At 47.6% G+C, this 17,429-nt stretch overlaps 1 protein-coding gene and 1 long non-coding RNA gene across 15 annotated transcripts in view; both read left to right on the forward strand.

Moving 5' to 3' along the window:
* The window catches only part of LOC309618354, a 34,208-nt gene extending 25,350 nt beyond the window's left edge, over positions 1–8,858 (forward strand). The window contains exon 3 of the long non-coding RNA XR_014238435.1: positions 608–8,858. This is a non-coding gene — a long non-coding RNA (uncharacterized lncRNA). The remainder of the gene's footprint in view (positions 1–607) is intronic.
* MSI2 (musashi RNA binding protein 2) overlaps positions 1–17,429 on the forward strand; it is a 391,787-nt gene that overhangs the window by 31,141 nt on the left and 343,217 nt on the right. The window lies entirely within an intron of this gene.

Consider the following 17,429-nt stretch of genomic DNA (forward strand, 5'->3'; position numbering starts at 1 on the left):
AAGCCCAGCTTTAGATATTGAACTTGGGGGAGCCAGACGGCTTTACGGGCTGCATGTGAGCCCCGTGATGTCTCAGTGACTTTGGCCTCCCTCTCATTTAGAACAAAAGACGCTTGTCCAGTTGGAGCGGGTGTGGGGATCAGGGCTGGGAGAGGCAGTATAGCCTAGTGGTTGAGAGCATAGGTGCTGGGACCAGACTACCTGGCCAGGTATGAAGATGGGACTCTGGGCAAGTTATTTAATCTCTCTGTGCTTCCATTTTCTCACCTGTAAAATGTGGTGAGAGTATAGTGCCCTCTTTGGGGTGGTTGCGAGGAATTAATGGAAGTAAAGGGCTGAGCCTAGAACCAGGCAAGGAGGAAGGAACCTACTCTTACTTAAATTATTCCAGTATGTTATTCTGGAATGGATGGTCAGCCTTACTCCTGAGGCTTTATGACAGTTCATGGTTCTTACACTTCACTGTGCAGAAGAATCACTTGGGCCCTTCCCTGGATGTGTTGAAATCGAGGCCTCAGTTGAAGGCCCAGGTGGTGCTGACGTGGGGGGTGGTGAGGGTGTGGGTCTGCACAGAGCTTTGTGACTCCTTAACGACAGCGTTTTTCAGATTCTCAAGGAACGAGGGTCCCCAGTGTCATCACAGTGTCCGTCTTCAGCTCGGATTATCTGGCAACAGTTCTGCCTGCTCCAGGTTGCCCGATTTGGGTGCTGCGTGGGCGTGGCGGGTGTGGATGGCTGCAAGCTGCTCATCTCTGCCCCTGGATCTGTCTGTCGGGTCCTGCCTGCGTCGTCCGAGGGCTGGGCCAGCACCGGCGGCAGTGAGGTGACAGGAGGATCGTCTGCTCTGGCCTGCAGTGTGTCCCTGTTTCTGGCCAAACCAGCGCCCCACGCCTGGTTCTCACTTTGCTGGCAAGAGCTGTGGGCCTGTTTCAGTGGGTAACTGGTATGTGTGTGTGTGCACGTGTGCAAAAGAAAACATCACAATGTTTGGGGAGTGTTTAGGGAAAATAGCAAGGAGCAGATTGCCAAGATTCGCTTATATGTTCCTTTTTTTCCTTGCCTTTTTGCTGTGTACCCGTGTGATCAGGATCCTGGAGCGTTCTGGAATACAGCTTTGCCTTTTCTTACCCCAACTGTTCTTTCTTACAGCGGAGAGGATACAGTTCAGCACCAATAATACTGAGCAATAAATAACCCGGAGAAGATGAATAGCCTTGTGTGGTGGTAAATTAAAGTTGATTTATTGCACATAATATATACAGGTGCTCCTAATGTAATTAAGCAGCGAGGCTTTTAATGCTGCAGAATCTGAAAGAAGACCCAAGAAAATTGGGTCTTAATAAGGCTTATTGAAATAACAGCTAAACATGCTGCTTAGTACCGTTATAGGATGCTGAAAGATGGATTGACTCCGCTGCTTTTTCTTATGTGCAGAGATGACACACCTGACCTGTCACCAGCAGGGCACACACCGGAATTGTTCTCCCCGCACTAGGACTGGGTCGTGTCGAGCTGTCTGTGCACTCTGGCCTCGCCCCCCTTGTGACCAGCAGTCAGGTGGCTGGCCATTGAACTGGCTTTTTCCAAGTGTAGGGCAAGGTTGCCCAGGGGGTTGGGACTCAGGGCCCCAGCCTCACTAGCACCCTCTCCTAAGAACCGGGACAGGCAAGAGAGGGCTGGTAAATTCACAGACTGAGGCCACTCCCCCAGCCCCTCCCCCTGCCCCCCGCCGTAGGCTGAGCACTGTGCCGGAGATGGGGATACAGGGATGCAAGCGAAACACAAAATAGCCCCCATCCTCAGCGGGGTTGGGAGAATGCTCTGATGGAGGCAGAGGCAGGAGGACACAGGAGGGGATGGATCCCTGGAGGAGGTGCCTTCGTGGGGACTGGGTTGGGGGCTGGGAAGGCCCTCGGGGGCACCATGAGTGCAGGACAGAGCGGTGGGGCAGCGGTCTCAGGGGAAGGGGGCTGGCGGCGGGCGGGGTCAGGGTTTGGGTGGGAGAAGAGGCTGGACAGGTGGTGTGGGGGCAAGAACAGGAAAGATTCTGCGTTTGAAGCCAAGATATGGCTTGATAGGGCCTGTACCCGAAGCCAGTCTGGAGTCATGCAGGCTTGTGAGGAACGGCAGGACCAAATTCATCTTTTAGAAAGAAAATTCTCAGCAGCATTGTGGGGTTTGAGGGAGACCACTTAGCTAAGAGAACAGGGCCTGGACAAGAGCAGAAGCCGAGTGAGTGTGACAAGGTGGCAGTGAGAGTTAACCGCCCCCCCCCATCCGCCCCCGTGCCTTAGGCCTGGAGACTCCAGGGGAGTGGGGCGGGGGGGCGGGGGTATTTGGAGAGATGGTGAGTCAGTGCTGAGCCAGTACTGGTGTAAGAACCCCCCTGGCATCTCCAGCTGCTGGCGTTCCCCCCTGTCTGGGACCGTAACCAGGTCCTCGAGGTATGCCATGTGGAGAGGTGGCCCCATGTTGCCCTTGGGAGCATTTGGGGCCAGGAATGATGGGAGAGTTTCTACAGCCTTTCTGTCAATTGCCTTTAGGAGCTTAAGATTTTAGGGAGGTGAAGGAGATGCATGCTCTACGCTGAGAAAGGACCCTGCTTATGGTAGGTGTACCCCACTTTAAGAAAACCCATTAGCTTACGGAACGAGCGAGGTCAAGGAGAGAGTTCATTCCCAGTACCAAAGGTTCCAGAATAAGGGCCTTTTAAGTAAAGAGCTAATCTTTTGAACCAAAATGTAAGATTTTATTTTCTTGGTGGAGGGCCTCGATTGCAAAACTGAGGACATTTGAACAATTTACTGCTTAGGTTCACCAAGGTTAATAAAAAAAAGTCCATCTACTTGGTTGGCAGTATTGAGCTCCTGTGGTTTTCAGAGCTGCTCCTGGTGAATCAGGAGTGGTGTTTGCTCCAGAGCCTGGGGTGGCAGGTCAGGCTGGGGAGAGGGAGACCCAGGGCCCTGACCATTGGAAGGACCTTCACACGACATGTCCTGCTTCCAGTTGGAGTACGGAGCCACTGAGGGGTATGTGTGGAGCTCTGGGAAGCTCCTGGCCTGGGTAGGGAGGAGGGGGTGCTGGTGGGCTGAGGCCTGCTGTGAGCTCCTGGGCAGTGAGAGCCCGCCTCCTCCTCCCCCCCAAACAGGGACAGAGCTCGGTGGTACCTTGCCATGACTTGATTATTTGCATAATCAGTAAAGGCTCAAGTATCTGATCATAATTTTTTCCTGGATGTATAGCACATCCTCTGAATATATAATCAGTGCTTCTACTTTTTTTTTTAAGGAATATAGGATATTAGATGTAGATGCATAGGTGATGCATGTTTACTTTCTCTAAGGATTATTCAGAATAACTGAAAAAAGTTCTTTTGTCTCTCTCAAGTGTGTTTGTACATCTCTGATTCTGCCTCTCCCCAGTGGTGTGGGATACGGGGATAGACGGGCCCTACAGATGACCCTAATGAAGGCTTCCTGAGGCAGACTTGTTTCTTTTCTTTTTTTTTTTTTTTAATTGAAGTAGAGTTGATTTACAATGTTGTGTTAATTTCTGCTGTACAGCAAAGCGACTCAGTTATACGTATATATGCATTCTTACTTATATTCTTTTCCATTATGGTTTATTCCAGGACATTGAATATAGTTCCCTGTGCTATACAGTAGGACCTTGTTTTCCGTCCATTCCATATGTAACAGTTTGCATCTACCAACCCCAAACTCCCAGTCCTTCCCTTCTCTCCCACCCCGCCCTTGGCAACCACAAGTCTGTTCTCTATGTCTGTGAGTCTGTTTCTGTTTCATAGATAAGTTCATGTGTGTCGTATTTTAGATTCCACATATAAGTGATATCATGTGATATTTGTCTTTCTCTGTCTGACTTACTTCACTTAGTATGATAATCTCTAGGTCCATCCATGTTGCTGCACATGGCATTATTTTGTTCTTTTTTATGGCTGAGTAGCATTCCATTGTACATATATACCACATCTTCTTTATCCAGTCATCTGTTGATGGACATTTAGGTGGTTTCCATGTCTTGGCTATTGTGAATAGTGCTGCTACGAACATAGGGGTGTGCATGTATCTTTTTGAATTAAAGTTTTCTCTGGATATATGCCCAGGAGTGGGATTGCTGGATCATATAAGAACTCTATTTTTAGTTTTTTGAGGAACCTCCATACTGTTTTCCATAATGGCTGCACCAACTTGTATTCCCACCAACAAGTTGGAGGATTCCCTTTTCTCCACACCCTCTCCAGTATAAATCGTATCAATGTTTTCTTACTTCAGTCTCCCAAGGCAATAGAAATAAAAACAAAAATAAACAAATGGGACCTAATCAAACTTACAAGCTTTGGCACAGCGAAGGAAGCCATAAACAAAACGAAAAGACAACCTACGGAACGGGAGAAAATATTTGCAAATGACGCAATGGACAGGGGCTTAATTTCCAAAATATACAAACAGCTCATACAACCCAGTCGAAAAATGGGCAGAAGACCTAAATAGACATTTCTTCAAAGAAGACATACAGGTGGCCAAGAGGCACATGAAAAGATGCTCAACATCGCTAATTATTGGAGACATGCACATCAAAACTACAACGAGGTACCACCTCACATCAGTCAGAATGGCCATCATTCAAAAGTCTACAAATAACAAATGCTGGAGACGGACTTGTTTCTTTTTTGGTGGGTAGAATGAATCCTAGACTTGGGAACATCCAGGTCTAACCGGCACCAGATCGAATGAATATGACCTTTTTATTCCAGTGAGTGGGGAAGAGATTGGTGCCTCCTTTCTCATAAATCTTGCCTGGTTGTTTGCTCCGGTACAGCACTCCAGTTGGGTGCTGCTTGAGCATCTGGCTTTGAGTTTTAAGTACTGGCAGGTGCAGGGGGCTGTGGCAGATGAGTGAGCTGAGGCGTGGCCCTGTTGGGGTGGGTTGTGGGCAAAGGCGCGGTTGAGTCTGTCCTCGGACAGCTGGGCTGTCCTGCTGACATCCCTGAGTTTGCCACACAAAGACGAGCTCCAGGGGACTTGTTGCCCTGGGGAAGTGAGCTGGATTGGTAAAATCTCAGTGTGCTGCCAGCTGCAGGACGGGCGTGGCCTTTCTTCCCTGCCTCTCGCACACCCCTTCAAGACGGGCCGTCTCGTCTTTGAACCATCCGACGAAGGCCACAAGTCAGTTGGTCCCTTCTTTGTGCTCCTGAAGGACTTGGCAACTTGGCTAACAAGGAGACAGTTGTTAGTTCATTTCTTCATTCATTATTCATGCAGCGAGTGGTAATTAGCATTTAGTAATGTGGTTTCTGGGGGTAGCTGAGTTGTGTTCATTCACTGAACAAACATTTGTTGATCCCCTGCTCTGGGCTGGGTGCAGGGCATGGTGCTGGCGTTACAGAGATGAGGAAGGGGCCTGCTTGGCCCTTGAGTTGCAGTCTGTTTGGGAAGGCAGGTCATCCACAGGTGTAGGTGCTAAATCAACAGGTGAAGGATGCTGAAGGTGGTGGTACGGAACCTGCGAGGGGGGAGTAGCGGGAGAGCTGGGAAGGCTTCACAGAGGAAGGACATTGGACTTGGGCCTTGAAGGGTCAGCAGGAGAGAATTGGGGTGTGGGAGACTGCTCACCCTCCAGGACAAACAGGATTCTTGGGATTTCGTTTCCCGTGATGATGGTCATGTGCCTTCCCGTCCCTCCTTCTCTCCTCGAGCCTCTGTCACTCAGGAATTAGTCCGGTGGTCCTGCTGCCATACGTGCTTAGTATGGTGGCCCATGGTGGGGAGGCGGGGGAGAAGGAAGAGTGCTGGTGGGTCATGCAGCTTCCCTGTGGCTAAAAAGAGAGCAAACTTCAAAGCCTAGGGCATATCAAAGATGCAGTGTGTCACACCCATGGAGCATTTTACACAAATAACAACCCAGTTTCTGGCTCTGCCACAAAAAGCTGGTCTGCTTTGGGGACATTTCTTTTTTTTCTTTTACAAGCAGGATAGGTTGAGAAGCATCATTCAGAGCAGGGGGCTGTGTTGGTATTAAGACGGTGGGGTGTGCTCTTGGTGCCTTTTTCTCTTTTTCAAACTCTGTTTTTCTTTGTTCTAGCCAGTGTTTTATTACTGATAGGAATCACTGAGGGGCTTGGAGGGAGAGAGGAAAGGGTTTCTGTATAAACAGCTGTCTTGCTGATTCAATCTACAAAGTGGATTTTATAGCTAAAGTATTTGTTCTTGCTTTAAAATGCCAAAACAGCACCGTCATTTCCTCAGCTAAAAGAAGGGTCTTTGAGAATATGGGGCCTTCTCCCATCACAGACTTCTGTTATGGGGAGGGAATTCCAGAGAACTTTCTTTGAACCAGTCGTATTTGATAGTCTCATGCTCAGGGAGAAAATTTTTCTTCGCAAAGTTTGAGTTACTGGTTCAGGTACCTTCTTCTTTCTGCCCTACCACAAATTCTGGTTAAAAAAAAAAAAAAAAATTATAATCCTCTCTGGTCATCACAGCTGACTACCTGCTTAATGTTTGTGTGTAGATATTTCATTTTCTTTTTTAATGCAAGATTTCATCTTTGCATGATCTAAGGTAGTTGGTTGCCCTGAGATTATTAATAAATTGAGTTGGTTAATGGGGTGTGACTCAGAACATATATTTAAAAACAAGTTGGAATAAGAAATAGGTCTTTTACAAAATTAATTTTTTGTTAGGCTCCTCTCTCGAGCCTTTTTGTTTGAAGCCAACTTGCTTTGTAATGTTCATATATGCCCGATTGCAATTAACATAAATTACTTTTAAATACCAGTTAGTTGCCGTGGAGAGAGGCCAGGGTTGTGGCTGCTTATGGAGGGTTAAGAGGTTTGGTCATTGTCTGGGTTTTTATCTCACTGTGGATCAAATTCTGTTCCCTTTGGAGGCTGGCAGATCTGTCAAAGATTGCTTGCTTTGGTGGTGAGGAGAAGGACGAAGTCTTTGCCCTGAGTGCCAGCACATTTTCTTAGCAAGAGAGAATAAATAATCATAACATGTTTGCTTGTTTAAAAGCAAGTTATATTAAAAGCAGTGTGGTATCCTAGATTGGATCCTGGAAGAGAAAAAGGACATCGGTGGAAAAACTAGTGAAATCCAAAAAAAGTCTGTAGTTAATAGTATTGAATTAATGTTAATTTCTTAGTATGATAAATGTATTATGGTTCATGTAAGATACTAACATTAGACGAAGCTGGGTGAAGGGTATAGGGGAACTCTCTAAACTCTCTTTGCATTTCTTAGAGTCATTCTAAAATTATTTTAAAGTAAGTTTTTTTTTTTAATAAATTTATTTATTTTATTTATTTTTGGCTGTGTTGGGTCTTCGTTGCTGTGCGTGGGCTTTCTCTAATTGCAGGGAGCAGGGGCTACTCTTCTTTGTGGTGCGCGGGTTTCTCATTGCGGTGGCTTCTCTTGTTGCGGAGCACGGGCTCTAGAGCGCGGGCTCAGTAGTTGTGGCGCACGGGCTTAGTTGCTCTGCGGCATGTGGGATCTTCCCGGACCAGGGCTCGAACCCGTGTCCCCTGCATTGGCAGGTGGATTCCCAACCACTGCGCCACCAGGGAAGTCCCTAAAGTAAGTTTTTTAAAAAAGGTATATTTGGGATATTCCTTTTGGCTTGGTTGAGATTATATTTGGCTTATGTGCATTCAAAATGATCTACTTATAGGGAGGGCAGATTATTCCATACTGCTTTGGAAACTGGGAAACTAAGGCCTGAGAGAGTCCAGGGAGGTTGTCACTCCTGGCTTGGCCCCCTTTTCATGCCATCCCTCTGTTCCCTTCTCCATCCATCGCCGTAGCAAATCCCTCTCTGCCTGCACACCCTTCTGAAAACTTGTGGCCAGCTGATCTCTGCTTCTAATTCCTTTGGCGTTCATTGTGCGAGTTGGGCAACTGGCATCTTGTGATATCCTGTCCTTCTCCTGGAAGGAGCCGGTAACTGGATTTTTTATGCTATCTTGTTCACTCTCATTCTGTGTGTTAACTTCTACTTTAGCAGCCAAATGGAAGCTTCCTGAGAGTTGGAATTTTGTCTGGCTTTCTTTCTTTTAAAATTTATTTTTAAAAACTCCCTATTACATAAATAATGCATGCTCATAATAAAAAATCAAACATTAGAGAATTCATAGCATCCAAAGTAAAGGTACCTATATAGGGCTGCCTGTCCTCCACTACTACAGTTAATGAATTGGAATATATTCTTCCATATGTTTTCTGTGTGTACTAAAAATATATATTATGATTTACAAATAAGAGATCCTTTTATATGTATAATTTTGCAGCCTGCTTTTTTCAGTTAACAAAATCCCTTTTTGTGGTTATGCATATGGGCGACTGTGTCTCTTTCTTTTTTGTGTACTCTTATGTTGACCAGCACGTTGCTAGGTGCATTGTAAACATGCAGTAGGTAGGCGTTATTATTATTGTTTTGTTTATATTATTATATCAGGTGACTTGATTCAGAGGACAGTAAATGAGTGCTCAGATGAGGAGAGAAGATGCAGGTAGAGGCAGGGGTGGTTTACGATACAGCTTTGATTTTGCTGTGAGAAAGACTTTATCTGCTTAATACGTGGGGTCAGCTTCCTTGAACAGCATTAGAATTTCAGGAGCTAGGACTGTGACATGGTAGGAGAGTGAATCGGGAGAGGGAAGAGTAGAGACCGAACCCTGGATTACTTGGCTCGGGTGGAAGCAGGGATGGCAGCATAGGGATGGATTCTTGGGAGTCCGAGGAGGTGACTTGAGGTGTAGGGGGTGTCCCAGGTGGTGTGTGAATCAGCTGAACCAGATGGGTGGAGGGTAGGGGGTGGCGCTGTGGTGGAGGAGGGGGCAGTTGGCTCAGGGGGCAGGACAACATCTGGTCAAACATCCCAGAAGCACTGTCTCTGCCGGTACAACCCCAGTTAGCATGTGCTGTGAGTGCAGAGATTTTTCTAGAGTACATTTGGCTTTGCAGTCTGAATAGATTCATTTCCCTTTTGGTTTTGTGTCTCCTTGATAGAATTTTGACTTGGCTCAAGGGAAGAGGGCGGTAGTCAGTACTGGGAGCCCTTAACACGTAAGATTCCTTTAGAGAGAACAAGAGGTCCCAGAGGAAAAAAACGGTCGTACGGAGGGGAGAGGCCTTGAGTTGAGTTTATTTTTCCCCCACGTGTAGAATATTGCATAGGTACAAAAACACGTGCTGTGCGCGAGTCAAGGACGAACACCAATAAAACAGTAACCTACATAATCACCACATGGCTGAGAAGTGGAATGTTGTTCCCAGCCCCCTTCACACCCCTGTGTGTTTCTCCCTAGTTTGAAGCACGGACCCACCCACCACATGAGGTTTGCTTCTTTCCACCCTTGAAGAATACTTTGTGGCGTTTAGCTTGCTGTCTGCATGGGCTGCCCCATTGATGCCTTTTAGCTGCTGTTCACTGGGACCACGATTTGTCTTTTGTCCTTTCAATGGACATTCGAGTTGCTGATTTGTCTGCTCAGACAGTGTTGCTGTGAATATCCTCATGCATACCTCCTGGTGTATATATGGGAGAGTTCATAAGACTATGCATCCAGAAGTGGAATTGCCAAGTCATAGGGTCCGGACAACTGAAGTTGGCTAGAAACTGTGTTTAAAGATCCCCTTCTTGCATTATTTGTATGGCTAGGAGTAGATAGGTAGGAGTTTTCATTGCTCCGGATTCTCACCAACAGTTGTTATTATCAGACTTTTTAACTGTTGCCAATTTTGTGGTGGCTCGTTGTGGTTTTAATTTGCATCTCCCCAGTCAATAATGAGGTTGAACGTCATGCTTATTTTTCTGGGAAAGGAATTCGGACACTAAAACATACTTCTTATTCAGTGACACAAAAACTGCTGCTTTGGTAGGACGCGTCTTCCCTAATGCTGTTTTCCTGCCTTGGGACAGAGTCAGAGGTTTTTTTTTTTTTTTAATGTACTGGGAGCATTTGGGGAGCATCTGTTTAGCTTGTCACGCTTTTCTGGGGTTCTGTATGTTGTGTTTGGAGAAGCCAGATGATGCGCAGTCCTGTTGACCCTTTATTTTATAAAAAGCCCTGAGATGACAGCAAGCCAGCCTTTTCCTCGTTTGATGGGAGCATATTGTTCCTTTTAATGTAAATAGGCAGATAAAAGAGAGCTCAGGCAGAGTCCCCGGGGTGTGTGGTGGCAGCACATCCTGGGCAGGGGAGTGGCTGTGGGGAGGCGCTGGGGACAGCCCCGGGCAGACATCAGGGATGGGGTTGGGCCTGGCTGGGCTCACTGGTGAGGGAGAGAGGAGAGAGGGAGGAATCATACACTTGTAGTGCGGGGAGCCCAGGGAAAAGGGGCCAGGCTCCCAGGAGTGGTCAGAGATCTGAGAAGCGTTGGGCAGGATTCTGGCGTCCAGGAGTTGGGTATTCCCGGGGTGGTTCCCAAATCTGTACTGGGAATCCGTTCACCAGGGAGGATCCTGCATGGGTGAGGCTTCTGGGGGAGGCCAGTTTGTTTTACTACATATTCAGTTGAGTGCTTTCATGTGAAAATAGACCTTTGATGTTCTGGAAAACGAGAAAAGAAAATCTGCTTTAACACCTGGGGAAGAGAAGTTGCCTATGGGAAAAAAATGTTCCGTTACGAAAGAATGGAATTGCACAGCTCGACATCTGCTGGGTTGGTTGTTCTAGAAACCCCATGAGGAGAATCTCAGGACAAAATACAGGCTTTCAGTCCCAAGTGAAAGCATGTTTAGAGAGGCAGTGTTAAGGGGAAAGATATTGGAGGCTAACATTGTGTTTATATTTTGAATATAACTATATAAATCTTACCTGTGCTTATGGACAAGGTCTGGGAGAGAACAGGGAAAAACATATTAGTTGATTTTGTTTGTATGGTGGGATAGTGTTTTAAAAATTTTTGTGGTATTATTGTGTAAGCAAAAGTCTTTACTAAAAATGAGCCTGGACTTGGCAATCTGTTATTTGATCACACCACCCTGAATGCCTGAATTTAATGCATATTTAATTATTGAGCTCCTGATATGATGCACACCTTGAGGAAGTGCTTGTCTTCAAGAAGCTCACAGACTATAGGGGGTCCCAGGATGTTAGTGCCCTAGGGCTAAGCTATAGTTAACTAGAGGGGTGGGCGTCATGCTGGTGGCACCTGGTCACCTGGTCATCACAAGTGGGAGAGAGTGCAGGCTCTCACTGGGGGCTCCGGGGGGACCTCTCAGAGGAGGTGGTGTGGAGGGAGTTCCTGAAGGGAGGGAGGGTCTGACTAAATGGAGGGAGGAGGGAAGGCAGTTGGGATGGAGGGGGAACTTTGTTCAAAGTGGGGAGAGGCCGTTAAGGACTGTTGCCTCTCAGGGTAAGGGGTGAGTGTTACGGGTTCACCCACAATTCCCACCTGAGAGCTCAGCCTTTGACTGCCCTCAGAGGCTATTTTTGGTTTGGTCCTCTTTGAGCAGTTGATGAAGCCTTTGGACGTCTCCTAGAAAAATGTTTCAGTGCACATGCACTTCAACCACAAGAGGCCCTCACACAGAGGCCTTTGCATACAGTTTCAGAGGACTCCCTGCAACTCATTTTGGTGGGGGAGGGGGTCCCAGTCCAGAGTAACAAACATGTACTGAGCACCTACTGTGTGCCAGGTGTTTTATGGGGCTTTGGGGATGTGGCAGAAATAGACCAGCCGGCTCTTTGTCCTCAGGGAGCTTCCAGTCTGATGGGAAGGACAGACCGTGGAGGGGCAGTGACAGGCAGGGGTGTTATTGAGGGACGACTGATGCTGGCCTTAGCCTCTAGGAAAGACCCCCTCAGCTGGGATTCAGGGCTGGGATATGGGGGTGGCCTGGTGCAGAATCGCATGGGGAGCCCCAGGGCCCCCGGGGGGTGTGTGGTGTACCTTCTCACTACTCGTGGTCCAGCCAGGGTCTTGCAGAAAGCCAGGGGTCTCCGGTGTTGAAGAGAAGGGGAAGAGCGGTATTGTCTTCTGGGCCTTTGTCTTTAGCAACACACGTTCACCTGGAGCCAGTTGTGCATTCTTCTTCCAAACAGACAGCTTTCAGGAAGAGTTAATAAATTAATCTTCTGGGCAGAGAATCTGCTGCAGCACCAGCGAGGCCTTCAGTAACCCGCCCAGCCGGGGACTCGGCCGATGGAGTCAGACGCACGTCGATGACGGTGCGTGGCCGCCGATGAGGTCTGGGCAGCTGGCTCCGGACCTCAGATGCCCGGCCCTCCCTGTGGTTGGCGTGCGGCTGGGTTCTGGAAGGGGAAGGGCAGCCAGTGTGAAGCTGGCCCCCATCTCAGCCCTGGGAGGAGACGGTCCCGTTTCACAGACGAGGAATCTGACACACAGGTTAAGGCTGACCTGCTCGAGTCAGAGCTGCATTCCAGGGAGGCCAGGGCTGCAGATTCTGCTGCTTCTTTACGATTTAGGTGGCCTTCCCTTGATCCTAGGTCTTCATAAACAGGTAGCACGACCCATAGAGTATGTGAAAGGCTCTCTGTGAATCCTCACTTCCAACTGGAAAAGCATTTCCAGGCATCTGCTCCATCTGTATTTAAAGAGGATACGGTGCTCCTGTTGTACGGTCTAGATACATTCATCCATTCAGCAGATATTTATGGAATGTCTGCTAAGTTGAGTAGAACTGACAGGGACGCCGATCTGGCTTTCCTTGCAGCCGTCCACGTGGAGGAGAGAGCAGCTTGGCACCTGCCTTCCCTGGGGTGGGGTGGAGGCGGGGCTGGGGCAGCAGTGGCCCCTGGGGAGACTGGATCAGGGGCCACTTGTTCCTCTGCCTGACGAGGAAGAGTTATCTCCTGCCTCTTGTGCTTGACTGCCGGTTCCTCTCCACCCGCAGGCCTTCTGGGGCTTGGAGTTCACTGCCGCCCACAGCGGAGAACCCTTCCTGCCTGCTAATGAGAGAGAGAGAGAGAGTGATTCCCACTGAGAGCTGCTTGTTAAAAAGTTAGACTCATCTGCGGTTTCACCAAACAGATGACCTTATGGTGACCGAATAACAAAACGCAGTCCTTTTCGCCTCTTTCCCTCCCCACGCTGTTGTCTCCCACTCCTCAGCTGTAGGTCCCAGAGTTCTGGTCCTCAAGTGAGGATGAGGTTGGAAGATTTAAGTGGGACATGGCCATTTGTCCTTAGTGGATGGGGAGGAGGGAGATTCTGTTGACCCCTAGTGTTCCCAGGAATTGGGGGCACCTGGTAATAGCTAGATGCACACGCACCCCCTTCTTTTTTGGCTCATTACTGTTCAGACGCTCTGCTCCCAGCCTTTAAGATTCTTTGGCGTACACCACCATGACTCACTTTATGAAAATATGGTGTAAGGATACCCCCTCATATCATATTAGGAAGCAGACTGATGGATTAAGGAATTATTTGGTTCTCAAAAGGATTCACTGGGGCTCCTTTAACTAGGGAGTCCCAGGTACATTTGTATGAGGAGTTAAGTCTTTGATAAGTAAATTTCCATAGTTTCTGAGGAACATTTTGAGCTTCTGATTCTTGCTTATTTCTTAAACCTTTCAACATTTCCTAAATCCTCAGGTTTCTTCTCTGTTTCCTTAATGCTCCATATACCAACCCCCCCAAACTAGTGTTTGGTCAAACACTAGTCTAGATAATGCTGTGAAGGCATTTGTAGATAGGTTAACATTTATAATCATCTGACTTTAAGTAAAAGCAGATTGCCCTCTATAATGTGGGGTGGGCCTGACCTCATCAGTTCATGGCCATGAGAGCAAAGACTGAGGTTTCTGGAGGAAGAAGCAGTTATACCTCAGACAGCAACATAGAAAACCCTCTGTGAGTTTCCAGCCTTCTTGCCTTCCCTGTAGATTTTGGAGTTAAGACTGCAACATCAATTCTTACCTGAATTTCCAGCCTGCTAGGCTGCCCTATGAATTTCAGACTTGCCTACTCCCCTAATTGTGAGCCAGTTTCTTGAAATAAATATCCCTCCCTTCGTCTCTCTCTGTGTCTCTATAATATCGTACATATCTCCTGTTGATTCTGTTTCTCTGGAGAACCCTGACTAACCACCTGCTATCATAGTAATTGCTTGCTTAATTGTCTTTTTCTCCCTGTTGGACCACAGGCTACATGGGAGTAGGGACAGTGTCTGTCTTCTTCTCTGCTCTATTTCAAGTGCCTTCCACAGAAGCCTGACACACAGAAGATGGTCAGTAAATATATGAAGAATGAATGAAGGCATCTTTATTCACTAAGTGAATGAAGGGGTCTGTATTCATCGATTTTTGGTCAGACAGACCTGAGTTGCAGTCTTGGCTTCACTGGGATCACAGGTTCCTTATTTGTAATGGAGGGGACATGATATCTGTCTCCCAAGTGGTTGTAAGAACTAAATGAGATGATGTGCCTGGCATGTGGTAGTTGTAAGACAGAGTAAACCAGACAGCAACAGCCATTACTGTTACCACCCTGCCCCCCCCCACCATCATCATCACTTTCTAAGGTTGTTTCCAGGTTATGTGCTATTCCTAGCACATAATAGAGGGTCATATGTGCTGGTTCCCTTCGAAGTACCAAGCTTTTTCATGTGCATTTTTTCATTAAATTTAATTTCTGTTTAAATCCTATGACACCATTTTAATTGCCCCATATTAATGATGAGGAAACTGAAGGCTAGAGCTAAATGACTTACCCAAAGTTCAATAGCAAATTTTTCTTGTGTGCCTACTTAGTGGCGGGGATTCAGACTGGTACCGGACCAAGCCCAGTTCCTGTCGTCTTTGCTCTCTGGCGTGTTGCTTTGGGAAGTCTGTGTTATTTTTGACCCTGGTTTTCCCCTCCCCTGTCATTTCATTACCACCAGCTTCTGCTTGGTATGGGAAGGTGTGTACTTCGCTATAGCTCCATGGGCTCGGGTGGCCCCCGACTGGAAAGTGGGTTGTTTTTCTTACAAAAGGTCCTTTTTAAGTTGGTTGTTGGGAGTGAGGATTCCCATGGAAACAGCATAAAAAATAATGCTTTAGTTTTTAGGGCAGCCCATGAAGCCTGGAAGAAGACCATCCTTTTGAGGCCCGAGTCTCCCTGAACCTCAGCTGGTATGAAGGAGGAACTGGGTTCCAGCGGGTGTGGGGTGGGAGGCTGGTGGAGGAGAAATCACCACCATCCAGTCAACTGCAGTGTGCTCCGATGGGGTGAAGATGGCCCTCAAGCTCAGGGAATTCCTCGGGCCATGCCACAGATAAGCCCGTAGACTCTTTGGCTCTCCTTTTCTTCCTCGATGTGGCCCCCGGGGACTCAGCCTACTCCCTTCTCCTCTGACACCGCCACCACCTACTCATCCCTGGGGCTTCTTCTCTAAGATGGGCGCCTTGGGAGGGTGCATCCTCCTACCTCCCTCTTCCATATTGTCCTGGGGATGAGCCCCTTTTCCTAACACTAAAACAGTAGGTTTTACTGTTAGTCATTGCAGGCTCCAGTAGGAGGAAATTTCAGTGATGACAGAGGCCAGGGTACGACTGGACTCTTCTGTTGGTCCTGTGGTACCACTGAGGAAACTGAAGCTTGGAGCTGAGCTAAGTGACTTGTCCAAGGTCACTTGCTATCACCTGGTAGGTTTCCCAAGTTGAGGGCTGCCTGTATTTTCATCAGTGTGGCAACATCACATCCTCAGCTGTTAGCCTGTGTGATCCTACAGGCTCAATAGGACTGAGACGCCTACTGAGTCTTCTTGGGAATGTCAACCCAGGTTTTCTGTGGATTAGAGAAAGCCTTTGAAAAGAAAAGTTAATGTTTTTTAATAAGTTAAATGCACTGCACAGAGACTCTTTGAACATAAGCAAGTCTGTAGATCATCTGGTCTACTGGGCTTAATCATCGTAGGGAATTTTAGCCTCAAGTTTCAGGCTAAGCAAGTTGTAAGTGCATCTTTCTTTCCTACGAGCTGGAAACTGTTCTGAGCAAGGCCCTCCTGTTACTTGGATCATGCCCACCCCTCACCCCCTGCCAGTTTACTCTGAAATTGCTTTGGCCTTTCTGACAGCTCATATTCCTCTCTGCCACCAGTCAGCTTCCAGGATGGGCTTGCAGAATAAGTGGCTTCAAACCTCTGTCAGCCACATGTTATCTCTACCATGGGGAAAAGTGTATAATAAAACATGAATATGTGTAGGGGGGATTTGTACATGTCATGTGTATTGCATGTGTATATGTGTGTGGTATTGCAAGAAAAGTGTATGCTATAAATATTAGGAAATATTTGCACAAATAAAGGAGGATTTAGTTGCTGTGACTGGATCGTCCTTGAGGGGAATTCCTTCTCAGAAAAGCAGGTCTTGGTTCCAGATGGTCATGTGTCAGTTACCTGAGACCCGAGCTCAGATAGGAGAACGGGAATGGGAGGCAGGGAGGCCCTACCTGGGGAGTCTCGCCAGTAACAGCCAGAGTGGAGGAGAGGGAAGTCACAACTCAGTGGCAGAAGGGTTCTTGCGGCCAGAGCTAAGTGCTATTAGTATAGACTCAGGAGCAGCCTGAGATATGGGCTGTAGGTCTCTGTCCACTGGGCTTCAGCCTCTCGCCCGGCAGAGGGTGGTGATGGGGGCGGAGGTGCACCTTCCGTGGAGTTGGCCCCGGGGCAGTTAGCTCATGGCTCGCCAGAACGGAGCAGTAGCAGAGCACCTGGGAGTGCCCTCAGGCCTGTGAACAGAGCCCAGCGGAGAGACAGGACCTCTGTAGACATTGTCCTCTTGTATTTGAACTACAGGAAGGGGTTGTGTTCTCCCCGCAAGTGAAGTGCTATGGGCACTCTGCTTCTTCAGCAGGCCTCAGTTCATCCACCAGTGCAATGGGGATATTATTATTATTAATTTTTGGGGGTATACTATTTTATTAATGTTTAAATTTCCCCGTCAAACAATGAGCTCAAGTATATGCTGGCCCCTGTGTTCAGATTTTAAAAATAAAGATAAATGGACAGATAGCTTTAAGGGTGCTATGTATTTAACATTGCACAATATATTCAACAATTAGAGAAAATCTAGGGGGTGGTATAACTATATACCTTTATACACTTAGTAGCACTAGTATAGGGACAGGCCCTACAACTGGAGGAAAAACCCACCGTTCAGGACTGAACAGAGGTCCTTGGCAATGGGGATATTATTAATGAGTGTCCCACCCGTCCCCCTCCCCATGTTGGGTGCTGTGCAGATAGAGGCCAGACAAGGAGCAGCCCCAAAACCTTTGTAGGTGAAGAGAGTCCCAGTGTCAGACAGACCTGAGTTCAGATCCATTTCGGCTTCTTAATTACCTGGGGACCCTGGGCAAGTTGCTTGTTCTTTCTCAGCCTCAGTTTTCTTAGCAATGTACAAGGAATATAAGTTTTTGAATGAAATGGTGATACCTGCTTGACAGCGTTGCTCTGA

This window comes from Balaenoptera borealis (assembly GCF_965194805.1).
Source record: "Balaenoptera borealis genome assembly, chromosome: 20".
NCBI classification, from domain to species: domain Eukaryota; kingdom Metazoa; phylum Chordata; class Mammalia; order Artiodactyla; family Balaenopteridae; genus Balaenoptera; species Balaenoptera borealis.